The sequence below is a fragment of the Protopterus annectens genome, chromosome 7.part0 (assembly GCF_019279795.1).
Source record: "Protopterus annectens isolate FY-2018-M chromosome 7.part0, PAN1.0, whole genome shotgun sequence".
Taxonomy (NCBI): domain Eukaryota; kingdom Metazoa; phylum Chordata; order Ceratodontiformes; family Protopteridae; genus Protopterus; species Protopterus annectens.
Genome location: NC_056739.1, coordinates 1,845,268,199 through 1,845,287,263, shown reverse-complemented (window position 1 = coordinate 1,845,287,263; position 19,065 = coordinate 1,845,268,199).

Sequence of the window (19,065 nt, the reverse complement as noted above, 5' to 3'; positions counted from 1 at the left end):
CCCAGATTCATCAGGTAGACAGGGAAAAACACCAGGAGCTGACCCTTAGACATGCCTGGATAGGTGCTTATTTATTAAGTACTAAAAACTGTTTTTCTCTAGACAAGTGAGGAAATTTTAGTGCTGCAGTAATTTGTAGCATATTTAGTGCTTACAATGAGTTCTGAACAAGTGCTGAGCTCACTGAAACAGATTTGAGTGCTAAAACTTAAAATCTGAAAAGTTTTAAGGGAACATTTAAAGAGTAGACTTTATGGTGCCGGGAATAGTTTAACTCTAGCTAAGCGGCGATGCATAAAGTGTATTTTTTTTTATATAACAGTAGCAAATGAGCAAACTGATTTAAACAAATTAACCAATTAACCGATAAAAAGCTAAAAACTGAGCCGCGTTCCAACAGTCTTCAGTCAGACAAGTTATAACTGCACAGTCCTGCCACTAGGGTGCAGGGGAACCTTCTCCAAAAAAAGATGGTCTGGATTAGTGTCAAGTTATACAACCAAAGTTAGATTCAGCAGGTCTCAATTGAGTCTATGCTACAGCAAACAAGGCGTACCAATTTCAGAAAGAAACAGTTCAAATAAGCAGGCACAATAAGCCTTTAACAAGAAACTCCCAGCTCAGAAGGGCAGAATCTACCCTCTCCTCCCACAACAGTGCAGACCACACCTTCTTAATGTAAAATAACTGGCCCAAAGCCCAAGTGCTTAAACCAGAACTAATACACTTTTAGAATAAAAGACACTAAGCCTTCATTCAGCAGCTCCCATCTTAGAAGGATTAAGCTACCTGCCCTGCCACAACAGTGCAGACCACAAACCTTCTTAATGTAAAACAACTGATCTGAAGCCCAAGTGCTTCAACCAAAGGCTTAGATTAACAGTTACAATTTAATCAGGCTACTAACAAGCAGTAATAAATGCAGCAGAATAAATGCAATTAAGTACTTTTAAGAACAAGCAGCAAAAGCAAAATTAAGTAAGAAGAAACACAAATACAGTAAAAGCAGATGAATAAAGTGCAATTTTTTATATAACAATAGAAACAAGCAAACTGATTTAAACAAATTACCCAGTTAACCAGTAAAAAAGCTCAAAACTGTGCCCTGTTCCAGTAGTCTTCAATGAGACAAGTTCTAACTGCACACTCCTGCCACTAGGGTGCAGGGGAACCTTCTCCAAAAAAGATGGCCTGGATTAGTTAGGGTTACCATACATCCAAGTTTCTCCGGACACGTCCTCTTTTTGGGCTTCTGTCCGGGCGTCAGGGCAGTTTTTGAAAATTCTGCAATTTGTCCGAGTTTTTCAAAAACCCGGACAAATCGCAGAATTTTCAAAAAACAGACGTCCCTATTTCAGCGGGATTGTTCCGGGATCCGCAGTCCAATCCTGAGTCCCGCACTACTGGTTACAGACCCGGTAAAACAGCCTCCACTTTGTTTTTTTTTTTGATTGGCCCGTATACCTGTATATCAGCCAATCAAAAAATTGCAAAATGGAGCTCTGTTCTTGATGTTCTGCATTGAACAGAAGAGGGCCCGCTGTGCAAGTTTTTTATTAGCTCGTATACGAGCCAATCAAAAAAACGAAAAACGGAGCTCTGTTTAATGTGGAACTGCTTGATGTTCCGCATTGAACAGAATAGGGTTGCCACCTTTCCAAATGCCCAAAGTGGGATATTTGTGCTACAAACATCAGATTTTGCAGGGCAAAACATACCCACGGCCAGTACAAAGGACTGAACTTCATTTTTTTGCCTGAATAAAAGTTTATTCTTGTAGCATTTTAGTTCCTTATTCTGTTTCTTATAACATTTAGGTGTTTCAGATACAGAATAACTGTTTCATGCAACTATTACATAAAATATAGAAAATTATTTTGTCCTAAAATCTCAGGACATTTGCCATTTGTTCACATTTTTTGCAGGACACAACTGCCCAAAGAGGGACTGCCCCTCGCAAAGTGGAACAGGTGGTAACCCTAGAACAGAAGAGGGTCCACTGTGCAAGTTTTTGATTTGGCTCGTATACCGGCATATGGATCAGTCAAAAATCATCAAATATGGAGCTACTTGTTTTTAATGCGGAACTGCATTAAAGACCTTTTTTTTTTTTTTTTTTTTTTTTTTTTTTTAATCTGGTAAACCTAAGAGGACAAAAAAAATATGTGCTGGTATAATACCAGCACATATTTTTTCGTCCTCTTTTTCATATAACCAAATATGGTAAACCTAGGATTAGTGCTCAAGTTATACAAACAAAGCTAGATTCAGGATGTCTGAATCTAGTCTGTGCTACAGTAAACAAGGCACACCAATTTCAGAAAGAAACAGTTCAAATAAGCAGGCACAATAAGCCTTTAACCAGAAATTCCCAGCTCAGAAGGGCAGAATCTAGCCTCTCCTCCAACAAGAGTGCAGACCACAAACCTTCTCAATGAAAAATAACTGGCCTGAAGTCCAAGTGCTTTAACCAGAACTAATACACTTTTAGAATAACAGGCACTGAGCTTTCAATCAGCAGTTCCCAACTTAGAAGGATGTAAGCTACTTGTCCTGCCACAACAGTGCAGACCACAAACCTTCTTAATGTAAAACAACTGGTCTGGAGCCCAAGTGCTTAAACCAAAAGGCTTAGAATAACAACAGTTACAATTTAATCAGGATACTACCAAGCAGTAATAAATGGAGCAGAATAAATAAAATTGAATACTTTTAAGAAGATGCAAAATCAAAATTAAGTACAATTTTTTTATGTAAAGTGCAAGGAGAGTGGAAGAAGGAGCAGAAGAAATTCAGAAATATTCAAGGTTCTCAAATGTTCTCTGTGTAGTAAGTAGAGTGAACCCCAGACTGGGAGGGGTGTCCCAGATCAAATTTACAGTAGGGGTGGGCAACTGCAAAGTCACCAACTATAACACCACCACAAGAATGGGGTAGGGGGAGGGAAAAAAACAGTTTCAGGACAGATGAGAAACAGAAATCAATTCCAGAAAATATATATAAAACAATTCAGTCAGGCAGAATTAATAAATGCAGAACTCTGAAAGGTTAAAAAGCCAAGAAATATACTTATCAATCAGCGATATATTTCCAGATTGTTTGAGAATCACACACCAGCCAGATACCAAGAGTTTCCAACAGTGTATGCAGGAATTTACAAACAGAAACTATTTTTAAATCACCAAGCCGTGTAGCAGTCAGATAACACAAAAGCTGTTAGACCAGTTTTATAAACTCCACCTCAGAAATAGGGGGTAAGCAGTTTCAGGACAGATGAGAAACAGAAAACAATTCCAGAAAATATATAAAACAATTCAGTCAGGCAAAATTAATAAATGCAGAACTCTGAAAGGTTAAAATGCCAAGAAATATACTTATCAATCAGCGATATATTTCCAGATTGTTTGAGAATGACACACAGCCAGACACCAGGAGTTTCCAACAGTGTATGCAGGAATTTACAAACAGAAACTATTTTTAAATCACCAAGCCGTGACGCAGTCAGATAACACAAAAGCTATTAGACCAGTTTTATAAACTCCACCTCAGAAATAGGGGGTAAGCAGTTTCAGGACAGATGAGAAAAAGAAAACAATGCCAGAAAATATATAAAACAATTCAGTCAGGCAGAATTAAGACAATGCAGGACTCTGAAAGGTTAAAAAGCCAAGAAATATACTTATCAATCAGCGATATATTTCCAGATTGTTTGAGAATCACACACCAGCCAGACACCAGGATTTTCCAACAGTGTGTGATTCTAGGTCACTCTCCTTGCTTAACTTCTTTATGGCAGGGGGTAGCTATTATGTTAGTCAGTCCTACTAATTGCTGTTTCAGCTGTACAGGCTTCTAGGCATTCTCCCCTTGCATTCTGCTAGAGGTTTTATAACTCCTCTATGGTTGTAGGTAGAATGAAGCATATTAGGAAACAGCAGAGAAGAAAAGTCTCATCAGTAAGCACACCAAGAACAACAGCAAAATATTTCTGGTTAGAAACACCAAGGATATTCACACCACCAGGCTAGTTGGCCAACACTATGTGTCTGAAATTCTCCAAGTGCAACTAACACTAGGTAAGACTGCAATCCAAATTGTAGCTTGCTACAGATCCCCCACCATACCCCAAGATTCTCACTACACCTTTCTAAACATACTAGAAAATATTAAGATAGAACCAAACACCCTAATACTGGGTGATTTTAACTACCCTGCCATTAACTGGGAAAACTACTCATGTCCCAACACCTTTACAAGCGGTTCTTGGAATTCATAAATTCCAACGCCCTGGATCAACTAATCCATAGTCCCACCAGGGCTCCAATATCCTAGACCTGGTCATTACCAACATGGGAAATCAATGCTCCATACCTATGGTCACCCCTCGTTAGTCAGGTCTGACCATAAGCTAATCACCCTTAACATCCACATCCCACCCCACCCCCAGTAAAGAAACCACCATAAAAACTTCTCCAAAGCCAACTTCATGCTACTCAAGTCAGAAGTGACAAACTTCATGACACCCATGCAGACGGGAACTGAAAGTTCAACTGCTGAATCCTACACTAAGGCACTGTACGAGCACATCCACTCATGCATGAATCGTGCCATCCCAAATAGGACCAAAATGCTCTCATCCAAAAAAGGAAGCCAATCTGGTGGTCCCCTGCCATAAACAAACTTTACAACAAAAGGAAGAAACTTTTGCAGAAAAGAGGAAAATCCCAGGATGCAAAAAACTCCCTTACTAGCCTCAGTAAGAAACTGAGATGCCTCATAAAATCCTCCAAAGCTAGTTACGAAAATAAAATTGCCAAAGATTCCAAAGACAACCACAAAGCATTCTATAACTATGTCAAGAATCTAAATGGCAATGCTCGGATCTGCTCTGAGCTAAAACAGAATGGCATTAAATATACTGATCTGAAGGATATTGCCAATATCCTGGCAGATCGATTCAGTGCCAACTTCACCCCCCTCTCACCCCCTAAATGGCCCATCTCAATACCGGAAGATTGACAAACTCCAGTAATAACGGCCACACAGGTACAAAATGAACTCTCTAAAGCCAAGAATACAGCATCCATGGGACCAGATAACATCCCGGGCTGTGTACTACATGAACTACAATATGAACTGGCACCTCACCTAAGTGTCATGTTTAATCATAGCCTCACCTCAGGTTTTGTACCCACTGAGTGGCGCAGAGCTACAGTTATCCCAATCCACAAGGGGGGATCCACCTTGGATCCCGGAAACTACCGTCCCATCAGTCCGACAAGCCTTATCTGCAAGGCCATGGAGCGTATTATCATGGAACTTATAAACAAAGACATTGGCAACCTTCAAACACTGGACCCCACCCAGTTTGGGTTTGTGAAGGGCCGATCTTGTCTCCTGAACCTGATTGACTTCTTTGAATCAGTCTCCAGAGCCATGGACAAGGGTAAGGTGGTCCACACAGCCTATCTAGACCTTGCCAAGGCCTTTGACACCATCCCCCCACTCTGGAATCATAGATAAACTTACTAAGTTGGGCATTAATCCCTATGTCACCCAGTGGGTTGCTAAATGGCTTACTGATAGAACCCACACTGTAAAAGTAGCCGACTCCAAATCCAGCTCCAGACAAGTGACAAGTGGAGTACCTCAGGGTTCAGTCCTGGGGCCGCTCTTGTTTGGCATCTACTTCTCTGAAGTACAGGTCAACACTAAGGGACTCTGGCTAGCAAAGTTTGCAGATGACTGCAAACTGGGAGCCATTATTGAATCCCAAATGATGTGGATACTCTACAAAAGGGCCTTACAGAAACAGATGCTTGGTGCCAGAGCCATGGGCTCAAGCTCAATGCCAAGAAATGTATTGTTATCCCCTTTGGGAAAAACATGTATCCATGAATTACCATATAGGTGGCAGTACACTAAACACAGAAAGTGTGATAAGAGACTTAGGGACACAGGTGGACAGTGGTCTCACCTTCGATAACCACATCGCCACAACAGTCAGGAAATCCTTCTATGTGGCATACCTCATCACGAAGGGCTTTTCATCCAGAAAAAGGAGGTCATTGTCCCACTGTACTCATCCCTCATTAGACCCATTATAGAATACAACGCCCCATTTGGTATGTACCTCTCAAGACATCTGCAACAACTGGAAAGGCCTCAGAAATACCCCACTAAAAGAATCACAGGCCTAAAGCAGATGCCCTGCGCTGACCGCCTTAAAAAACTCCAGCTATACTCTGTCGCATATCGTCTACTCAGAGGCGATCTCTGCTTAACATACAAGGCCATGTCAAACCCAGAGCTGTTGGACATGCTGCACTTAAAGAAATCCCAATCCCTCAGAGCTACACGCTCCAGGGATCTAAACCTTGTCATCACAATAAACAAAACATGCTGGAGGGATAGGTTCCTGACCCAGAGACTCCCCAGACTCTGGAATAGATTGCCCATACATGTCAAGCAGAGTGCCTCTTTGGACCTCTTCAAGAGGAACCTTGACGATTGGATGGGAGAAAGGAAATTCACCCCAGGGATCACGTCAGTCGCCCTGCTAGACAGGGGTCCAGGAAAGTAAATAATGTGGGAAGAAATAGCCAGGGAATTGTTATGGCTAGGCTTGTATAGGCCCTAGGGCTGATAGCCTAGTACCAACCTATGAACCTATGAACCACAAGAAAGTATTAACTCAGAGATCACGTACTTTGTGGCTGAGGCATAGCAAAGAATGATGTATTTGGCAGGTACTTGGCAAAAATGCCTGTATTCCCCACCTGGGTAAGACAAGACCACTGGAAGTACAAGTTAAACAAATAGATTTATTGTACCAAAGCAGAAGAAAATAAACACAGATCAGTTGCCTTAGTAAAGTGTCTATACAGTGTATAAACGCTTTATAATGCATTTAACCAGTCCATTAACATCCTCTCCATTCTTGGGCTATTAAAATGATAAATTACCACTGCACACACTCTGCCAGGCCTTCCCTCAGCTCAAACAACTTTCGCCACAAGCCGTAATGTCTGTTATACGCCACAAATCTTTGGGTTGCAGCCCTTGCTGTAATAAACAATGCACCTCTGGACAAGGAACCAACTAACTATTTTGCCTTGAAGACTCCACCTTCTTTTATTAAAAAAAATAATTAGGCAATTGCTGTCAAATTAGCTGTTAACTTTCTAATATAACTGATTGCCTGAGTAAAGTGCAATGAGAATTTTAGGGTGTATATCTAAACATCGAACGCTGAAAAGTTTGAATACCAAAACCTGGAACTTGAAAGATCGGAGACTGAAAATATCGAAGCTGTGGAACATCAAATTCTTTCCCAGGGAAAGAATTTGGTGGGCCATTTCCGTGGCATCGCTATTTCCTCCACTGTGGTGCGATCTCGGAATTGGTATATTTAAGTAGGGGTGTGTGTGGGGTGTGTGTGTGTGGGCGGTGAAGCCCCCCACATTAGAAATAGTTTGTAGTGTTTGTGTGTTTCGCGTTTTGTACTGGAACAGCGATTTTTTTCCCAGGGAAAAAAATTGCTGTTCTCAATCTTTGAGGTCTTCAGCTTTCGTGATTTTGTGTTCGATGTTGTAACATTCGAAGTTTTAACACTTCGATGTTATGATATAGCCCCGAATTTTGCCAGCACAAGTCCCTTTAGTGTATATGTATATACATATATATATCTATATATATATATATATATATATATATATATATATATATATATATATATATATGTCTTTCTTTATGGAAAGTGACTGAGGCTGTAAGTTATAAGTTTCGGGTTACATTGTAGCAGAGATGTTTGCTGAAGACAAATTTTTGTCGCTGACTGCATTAACATGTGTAGGCTAATGCTCATCTTGTGATATCATTGGCTGACTGTTTAGAAATCTCATAAGAAGCACTGTTCATTTCAGCTCAGTACTTCCCTGAGCATTTCAGCGCAGTACTTCAAAACCAAAAGAAAGAGATTCTGAACTTATAGTAGTGCGTACTGAAAAAAAATCTGACAAAAAATGTAACTCATCTAATTGCTCTTCAGAAGAGGTATCGAACAAAAAAATGTAATTTATTTAATTGTTCTTCAGAAAAGTTATTTTCATTGTGCTCCACTTAAGGGCCAAATCAAACAGTCAAAAAGCTCCCAAAAGATAGTCATTAGTGTTGGGTTAATCAAAACTGAAGAATCTGTCTGTCTGCAGGATCTACCATGACTTAAGCCTCAAATAATAAGACTGCTTGATATATAAAACTTTATCAAGCTATTAATTCCTATTCCTTAATATCATAATGTCTTATACCTCGCCATTTATTTACAAACATGAAAATGTGGTGCAGTGTATAGTCATAGGCTGCTAAAGGAACAAAAGTTGACAACTTTTGTTTTTATTCCAGTGTTTGGATAAGATTTTATTTTGTTCCTCATGAATTCTGTTTTACTCTTCAGTTTATAACATTAAACAGTTGTGTGTCCATAGCACAATACTAAACAAATTGCTTTATCTGTGGAAAATTCAGTAAAACAACCCATCACAATTGTTGAAGGTCCCTTGGAAATTATTAGATGCTGTAGAAACTGCTGTAGTTGAAACAGGAGCCTCACAGGTCTTTGCAATAATTGCCTTCTTCTAACAAACTGAACCATGTGGAGAAATACTTTTCTTCTCACAGACCTGAAAAGCTTAAAAAGGGATAGCTAGTAAACTGCTTTAGCTTTTTGTATTTGTCCATAGAACTGAAGCAGTTAAAATGATGCAGTAGAAGGCTGTAACAACACTGAAGCTTCTCACTGACTGTAATATAGCCCACTATCACTGTTCTTGAGGTGACCTAGGTGTGACACCCCTGCATGGCTCAGTAATCAAGGAGCCTTAATCCTCTTCACTGGCAGCAGTGGTGGATGTACACAATGGAAGGATGACAAGTACACACGCAGTAATGTGCATTTTCCCTTAAGAGCACACAGATATCACATTCAGTCTGGGGCTGGTTTCTCCCTCTTTCTCCATATCCCCAATAAGACTACCCACTGGCACAGCTATAGGGTTGAGATCTCAGCTGAGTGTTCAAGGCAAAACCTCCAGCGCCCTCTCTGTTCAACCAGTTCTTTGTGTCCCTGCCCAAGGAGATGACACACACACGCACGCGCACACACACACACACACACACACACACACACACACACACACACACACACACACACACTTTGTGATTTGATTTATATGCAAACACACATACACTCCTGGCAAAGGCTGGCACAGGTTTACTAGCTATGTCCCCTTTTGCCCAGACTATAAAGCAGGTATCACTGCCACCAACCAGCTCTTTATCAGCTACTCTAAGGACCTTACCAAAGGGTGACCAATCCTACTGTGTAATGTTACTGTTATCCAAATGGTAAGTGTGACCAAGAGCAAGGCTGTTGGAGTGGCCTTGTACAGTGTCACCAAATACATATGCAAGTAATCTAAGAGCTTAAATATGTCTCACAAATATCAGCCACAAAGATAGGTTTAATATTTAATAATAAATAATAAAAGAATAAGACAATATTAAACAACTCAAAAGAGTGACTACAGAGTTCAGAATAACAGGAAATATTTTAAAACGACATTGCAGGACAGTCTCAAATAAATACAGAAAACATATAAACTAATCTTTAATGTATTCTTGTCTATATCTAAGAGAGATACTATGCCCTAAGTCTTTCTTACAGACAGCATGCAGGCAGAAGTGCTGATGATGGATCCAGGTCCAAGACAAAATACAAAATGCCCAGTCCCCCTCTGAGAGAGTTCCTAAATTAATAATAAACACTACTGCTGGGTTAGTTTGGATGACATCACTTTTTGTCACCCGACTTCAGTTTCCAGGCTAAACAGATACTTAGAATTTAACACCTCTGTGTCAAAAATGCATATCTCTCAGAAGTTTGCTCAGAACTGGAAGTCGCAAAACAATAAAACACTTTTACATTTTAGACCTACCAATTATTTCTGTTTCAGACAATAGAAAAATTTCTTGCTCTAGACATTGTGTCTACTTGCTGCACTGAAACTGAAAGATAACACAATCATAAAACACTTTGATTCCAACTTATTTTCTTGAATATTTGCAAGTTAACTCTGTATGTTCCAGCTTTTGCTATTAAAACATACATTTGCACAGGTATATAGTTTATATACATTTCTGTTTTTTTCCTGTAGGGTACACTGTGGTTACATTCTTGAAGCTCAGTACAAAACACAGTTCTGTATAAATCATATCAATATTCACAAATGACATATGATTATTTACAAAATTCCAGATAGCTGGGTTGTCAGTGTCACACTAGGTATGAGCAGAGATCATCTTATTTTCTTGTTCTGCAACTTCCTGTCATCACCATCCACTTTTCTTGCTCTCCACATCCTGTTATGCATATGCTAGTTCTACCTCATGCAGATATGCCGGCTGCTCCATTCAAACAGATTAGAAGTTAAAACTCATTTCTGAATGCTAATATATGCTCAGACCAATATTAAGCTTCAGGCACCAGTCTATCTGAAGCATTCTGGGCTTGTATCTCTCCCTCTGGCACTAGATCCCCAGAAGTCACTATCCTGATATTTGTTTAACCAGTGCTTGCCATACAGAATCAGCATATCATATTTTATTGCAGATGTCAATGTAGCTGTTGTTAGTACTACAACTGTCAGTAGAGGAGGTACCTGCCTCACAGGTGCCTTCCCTGCAGGTATTAGTCTTTATTCCAAATTATTTTCCATGCATCACTTCTCTTCTACATTATTAGAGATGACAGGCTTTTTCATTGACTGGATTTCAAATATAGTTTGATGTCTTCACATCTTCTATAGCTCCTAGTTGGTATGCAGAGATCACATTTTCCCTGTTCTGCCTGCTACCCTGAGTAAAACAGACCCAAAATGTATTTGGCAAAGACAAGGCAGTTGGAACTTGATCCAGGTTCTGAGACATGCAGATGAGCTGGGGGGGGGGGGTTGCTCCATCTCCTCCAAAGGATCTCAAGAACAATAAAATCCTTCACCCTATGGAAAAAAAGGGGTTGTTCCTTTCAACGTTTAGGTTTTCAATTCAATAGTCTGTAACATACCATGTGCACATTCCGTACGGCTGTACCACACATTGTACAAATGATGAATCTAAGCCAAAACATCATCAACTGCAAAACAGCAATATTATGTTGCTAAGGAATATGTTCAGTATCACAGTGATGGAACGTCTGCATTGTGTTGCACACATTTAAAGAAAGTAATCTTGTCTCATATATCTTCACAGATATAGAGCAAGATGGTGTACTGCAACAACATCTTGCAAAGTGGTGGCATGGAAATGTGCTGGAGTGTAAAATCAATGTTGTACATTCTAGTTACAGTGCTACATTATATAATTACAAGATGGATGCATTCAGATGGTATTTATGAATGCTGCATTAGCTGATCCCCAAAGTCCTGAGTGGGCATCTGCAGACAACATCCAAATGGCCTTTGTTAAATGGTATATTTTCTACATTTGTATGTTATCTTGCATTAGTTATACTAAATACTGTACAATACATATCTTTCATAGAGGACTTATAAATACAAATAGCATACATCATTGTTGGTGCCATGTTCTGTACGCACTGTCACTTAGAATACATGAGTGCTGTCTGGACGAAGCATACTATATTTGGTTGTGTGTGTTAGGCCTAAGTATTCTACAGTACTTATGTGGCAGCATAATAGCATGGACACAGTTGTTTATTGCAATTTATACCATGACCCCCCATTAATATTCTAAAACGTGCACGCTAATTGGCCAGTGTGCACGTTGTAAATCGACTTATACTAATGGAAAAAGGTCCAGTCACCCGGACTTTTTCCATTAGTATAAGTCTTTTTTAAAACACTGTCTCGCTATGTTAAAGGAGTTTAACATAGCGACACAGGTTTAAAAAAAGCAATGGAGATGTCCCTTGCTTTTTTTAAAGCTGTCTCGCTATGTTAAACTCCTTTAACATAGCTTAATAGTAAAAAGCAACGGAGATCTTGCTTTCTCCATTGCTTTTTTTTTAAAACCTGTCTCGCTATGTTAAACCCATTTAACATAGCGAAACAGTTTGTAAAAAGCAACAGAGATCTTGCTTTCTCCGTTGCTTTTTTCAAAACTGTCTCGCTATGTTAAATGGGTTTAACATAGCGAGACAGCTTTAAAATAAGCAACGGAGATTCTCCGTTGCTTTTTTTAAAGCTGTCTCGCTATGTTAAACCCATTTAACATAGCGAAACAGTAAAAAGCAACGGAGAAGATCTCCGTTGCTTTTGCCCACAGCTCTGATGCACTGCGTAGGCTTACGCGCAGTACATCAGAACTGCGGATAACAGACAGTGGCGGAAGGGCAGCAAGGAGGCATTATACAATGCCATTATTTAAGAAAAGTAATTATTATTTTTCTTAAATAATGTCATTGTATAATAGCAATAACCCACTTCTGGGTGTGGATAATGCTGGATTTACCCACGGTTGGCTTTGTTTGGTCCCTCGGGCTTCGCCCTCGGGACCAAACCACGCCAACCATGGGTAAATCCAGCATTACCCACACCCAGGCGTGGGTTATTGCTATAATATTTACCAAGATGATAATACAGTAAAGAGTCAATTATCCAAACTAATTGGGACCTAGGGTAGTTTGGATAATCAAACATATAATTGAACTGGACAATAAACTTCTAAAATCTTGTTTTTTCTGCATACAGGGAATACATTTTTCAACCATTCAGCAATTCCAGTGGACAATAAAGAAAATTTTTCACACACAAGCGGGCTACAATCTTGAAAAACATGCACAAGCGAATACTTATAATGTTTACATATTCAGACTTTATGATCTCTCCTACCCAAAAAACATTTAAAGGCTGCATTCAGATAATTGATGTTTTGGATAATCGACTCTCTACTGTACTCTGTTGCATTCTTTCATTAAGGAGGTGTTAAATCCGGATCATTAGCTATCATGCCTTGCCCATCCCATAACAACTATTGCTATGTAAGATCTACAACAGTACTATATTGTTTGCATCAGATCATGTTAATGAAACCTATTTTCACTGACCATTTAAACATCACAGCTGTTAAAATAGACCAGCAGTCTGCCACTTGAAGGTTTACATTTAGGTGTTTATCCCAGACTTGCTGGAGAAGTAGCATTGCTTGGATATATTCTCCATGACAGCAAACATAGCTGTGAAGGATATGTAAACATACCAATATTCGCTGTAAAAACAGGATTTTATTATGTAGACTTTGATTTAAATCCTTGCAGGATAATCACCTATGAAAATAAAGGAAGTAAACTGTGAACTGTGAAAGATTCTCTGCCCTTCCCTGTTTGCATCTCTTTCTTTGTGTCTAGACCCTTAGCAAAACTCACCTTCTTTAGTACTTCTACTCTGTTGACCTAGAGTCATGGTGCCTCTACCCTTTTTCTAATTATTAGGTTGTCACCCCCTGTACCTGTTCTTTCCTTTGTACTCATTTTCCTCTCACTCTAGTTCTACCAGCTGTGAGTTAAAAATATTTGAACAATATGCATAGAGAATATAGATAGATAGATAGATAGATAGATAGATAGATAGATAGATAGATAGATAGATAGATATTTCAGTAATTTCATGTCCCTACATAGGATGTGCAAGAAATTATTTGAACCACTTCAAAGTAAATCCAAGTCTTCCAAACAGCATAGTGTTACTTTAACCATTAGAGACATACATGTACATATCTATTAGCCTTATTGTTTCCACACATATTATCTACTTTTCTTTGCTATTCTATACATTACATCTGGAAGAACTCGTATGTAGATTATCTGCAGGGACAGAATTTATGATTGTTGTTTATAAACGCAGTTTCGGTTTTTGCAAGACAGTCTTGCATACCTCTTTTAGCTGACAAAGAAGTTATATGACTCAGTCAGAAATCATGTAAAGCTTCCAGAATGCTGTCCCAGTACCATAATCCTCTGAGATATATACATAAGCATTTTCACTCATATAGTCTTTTATGGAGTTAATTTCAGACATATAGAAGTAGAGAGAGCTCAGATTTTAGTACAGAATTTTAACAGCCTCATTCATTTGCATACTTCTCTTGGCATCTTTCGATTATGTCTGCATTTAATGGTCTGTAACTGCATTATTTCTGAATTATTGTAGAAGTTAGTCTGCTAGGGATTGTTACTCAAGAAAACACACACACACACACACACACACACACACACACACACACACACACACACATATATATATATATACACACACATATATATATATATACACACACACACACACACACACACACACACACACACACACACACACACACACACACACACATTATAGATCAGAGTAGTGGTTTCTTTGGGTACACTGTCAGGTCATTACTTATTGCCTTTCCTTGAAAATTCGCTATCCAGAATCAAAGTTTCTTTTCTTTCTTTGGATTTCATCATACTTTAAGTTTTTATTGATCATTTTTCTGTTACATTAGTCCATTTATAAACCACACTTGTTGTCATACTTGTAAAGTAGCTCCTTCTGAAATCCAGCTACCGTCTGCTCCCTACCAGCTTAGTTTATGGCCATCTTAAAGTCTTCTGTTCCATGTCCTAAAGTAAGGTACCCTGCTTCTGAAGTTGTTATTATTTTGAATTTGTTTGTAGATAGAAATTCTATCTTCGTATTTCCTATTTGTTTTTCTAAACTGATCAGTTCAAAGCCTTTAACCTGTGTTTGTTTTTGAGGTGCTTCATTTTGGGTCAGAATTTAATGGACATATTTTATATATCTTTCTATATTGCAATGTTGCTCTTCAGGAATGGCTTTCAAAGCTTCACATATGAACACTAGTATGCCCCTGTCCCCTCCTTTTCTCTGGTTCTCTGGGATATGACCTTCTGTGCAGTGCATCTACACATCTGATTTTTTTTAGGGGTGCCACCTTTTCAAATGCCCAAAGTGGGACAACTGTGGTACAAACATACGATTTTGCAGGCCAAAACATACCCATGACCAGTACAAAAGACAGAACTTCACGTTTTTGCCTAAATAAAAGCTTATTCTTGTAGCATTTTAGTTGCTTAGTCTGTTTCTGATACCATTTAGGTGTTTCAGATACAGAATAACTGTTTTATGAAACTATTACATAAAATATAGGAAATAATTTTGCCCTAAAATCTCAGGACATTGGCCATTTTTACAATTTTTTTGCAGGGCACAACTGCCCAAAGAGGGACTGTCCCTCGCGAAGTGGGACAGGTGGTAACCACAATTTGTTTAGGTCTAAAAAAAGAAAGGTAATTCTATTTGTAAATGTAATGTATGCTTTGTGCATTATCATGTAGCTCAACAGAGTACCTTATCATTATATTTACAGGGCTGGTATAATCCAGCGATAAATTGCATCATGCCAAGATAATACAGAAATAAATATTTGATGAGCAAGTCTCACTTGCAGCAATATTTGCTCTTTGCTGCCACCACCTGTCAAAAGTACTACATTATTAAATAGTGTAAAGGGGAAAACAAGAAACCAAACAACGGTTTAATGCTGATTCTATGTGAAGCATCTTAACCCTGTAACTTGAAACCTTTAACAAAGCAAGAATACTATATTTATTTAGGAATGATCTTATGTTTATACTTTTCTTCTAATATCTTTGTTGTTGCCTGAGTCTTATTAAGGATGACATTTTCTCCTGTTATTCACAGTCTGCCTGTATGATATTCATTTTAACTGAGGTGCTTTTATAACATTTTGCAAATATTTTACAAAATATAATTGTGTTATAGTTTTATATTTTCATGTAATGGCCGGTGCTGTGACTATATTTACCAGTTTCTGTGACAAACTTTGCACAGGAATGATCTTATTACAAATTATCCTACATAGTTTGAAGGAACACCTAACTAAATCTGTATCAATCATGATAAACAAAATTTTAGCACAGGGGCATGTCCTTGACTTATGGCAGCAGGCTTTAGTGGTAACAGCTCACAAAAGGAAGCTCACATCTGACCCAAAATAATTTTAGGTCCATCAGCCTGAGTAGTATTCTGTGTAGAATCATGGAGAAATTTGTAATGAAGTTTATCTAAAATGACACGGAACACCTGCTTCTATTAGGTATGAAACAGTATCACTTTGTTAAGCCAAGAGCTTCCCTTTTGAGTCTTGTGGCATTGTTTTAAGAAGTTATAGCAGTATGTGATAAAGAGCTGACAGTGCCCACTTATTACGTTTCTCCTGCTAATATTTTTGACATTCTTCACGAGGGAGTGACTGACAAATTAAAAGTATAACATGTCAGTCTAAAAGTAATTCAGTGGGGAAAATAGCAGGCCACAACAAGTCAGACTGGAGAGGTCAAGGGTTATCTGTCTATCCCCAAATAAGGTAACATGGTTATTTTACAGAGGCCTGTTCTGGGGTTGTCCTCGGACACAATAGTGTGAAAAAGGCCATAAATAAATCAAACTTACTGAACAAGTTTGTAGACTGGGTATCATCATTAATTCCATAAAAGTTGCAAAGGTTCTCCAAAATGATAAAAAATGCATGCCTGGTGCTGCAGTAACGATCCCACCTTTAATATCAGTAAGTGTAGCATCACAAGACTCACAGAATGGATATATATTCTGATTACAAAACAAATGGTAAAATCATTAAACAATGCCTCTGTCGTTAGAGATTGAGGGACAATGGCAAACAATAATTTAAACTTTGACCAGTGTGTATCTGCCTTAGTTAAGAAAGCTTATTCATCAGCCCATCTAATTCTAAAGGGTATGTCTGTTCACTCCAGGGTACCACTTTATACTTCATTGATCTGACCCATTATTGAATACAGTGCTACATTTTGTTTTTGAATAAGCTAATGGAAAGCACTTGAATAAGTACAACAATTCTTTACTAGAATAATAATCGGGTGAGAAAGTGTGAATTATTCAGAAAAGCTGCTGGAACTGATATTATATTCCATTTCTTATTGGCTACTTAAGAGGTCATCTGTGTCTGATTCTGAAGGCAGTGACTGATCTGGTTCAGTTTGGAAATCTGTGCCTGAAAGGCACCACTTGGGGAGTTAACAACAGATTGGGAAACATAATACTAAGTAAGCAATTGTGCTCAATAGGATGGGGATTATAGGAAAGAATGGTCTTCCCTGGAAAAGTTGTATGTGGCTGTGACGACTGTGCCCTGGCCCAGTAATCAAAGAGCTTCAATCCTCACTACTAACACCAGGGAGGTCATCTCCTAGAAGAGAGGAAAGGATAACTAATACACACAGTAAAGTACAATTTTCCTTAAGTGCACACAGAGATCACAGTCATTCTGGGGCTGGTTGCTCCCTTGCTCACCAGGTCCCCAATAAGAATCCCCACTGGCACAGCTATAAGGTCCAGGTCTCAGCCTAGCTGGGCAAGCTAAAATCTCCAGTACTCTCTCTGTCCAACCAGTGCTTCATGTCCCTGCCCAAGTAGCTGACACAACACACATACACTTTGAGATAAGTATTTATACAACTTTACAGACACTCCTGGGAAAGGCTGACACAGATTCTCCAGCTGTGTCCCTTTACCCAGACCATACGGTAGTGATCCCTGCCACCACCCAGCTAATAATATCAGCTACTAAAAGGCCCCTAAAAGGGTGTCCAATTATTACTGTGCAATATTATTATCCAATGGTAATGTAACTATTCAATCTAGGCTTATTGGAAGGGCTTAGACAATAAACTCTATAAATATATAATGTACTCTGAAGCATAATTTATCTCTGCATAAACCAGCCACAGGTAGAAGGTTTTAAAAATATTTAATAATAAATAATTAAAACACAAGACAAAACTACTACACCACAGAGATATCTAAGAGTTCAGAGATCACACAGAAACTTAAAATAATACAGTAGGACAGGTCTGATTTCAACAAAAAATACCTAATTAATCTTTACCAGCTTTAACTATTCCTACAAGAAATCACAGTGCTAAAACTTACACGTGAGCATAAGGCAGAGTGCTGAGTTAGATATGCAAGATCAAAATGCTCCCAGTCTCTTGTTGAGCAATAGTTTTTAAACACTAACCAACAGCTCTGCTGAGGCCCTCCCAAATTACATCATTTTGACACTTAGGTTTTCCCAGTATTCATACTGCATTATCTTGACAACTGGTCTGAGTTCTCAGGCCACAAACTGCATTATTTAGCAATCTAACACCTGCTCAGAAAACTACAACAATACAAGGCATTTCTCATATACACTCTAGCAGAAACCAGAGCAATAAAGCATCATCCACATGTAAATTCTGGTCATAAACATTAGCCTTAAAACAATGGGCATGAAACCTTCATCCAGATGCACTGGAGCTGAATTCTAACATGAAAGGATCACAACATGCTTCACTGGGCCAGTAGAGTGCAATGTTTTCACATATTTTGCAGTTCCACATTTCACAGTATTTTTTACACTCAAGAAAACATGCCTGTATTTTACATTTATTTACAAATGCCAGAATTATATATCAAATTCTATTTGACTAGGCTGGCACCTTTTGCTCATCTCTCCCCAATCGTCACATCTCTTCCTCCCCCGGGGAACTCAAGCAAGTTTTTCAAGTGCCCCTTGAGAAACATCGCTTGAGAGTGTCAGGTCTATCTGGGTGTACCTCACCCCATTCCCTGTCTTGAGAGACCATCTGCATTGGTATTGCTACTCCCACTGTGGTACTGCACTGACATATCATATGCTTGCAACCCCAGACTCTATCTTAGCAACTTGGCATTTTACTGACTGGCTCTGTTTAACTATGTTAGAGGGTTGTGATCTGTCATCACAGTGAATTTTCTTTCATACAGATAAGGCTGAAGTTTTTGTAGTGCCCACACTATGGCTAGACATTCCTTTTCTACCGCTGCATAGCATTCCTCCCTGGGTTGGAGCCTATCACTGAGATAAACCACTGGTTGTTCTTCTCCCTCTGAAGAAATCTGGCTA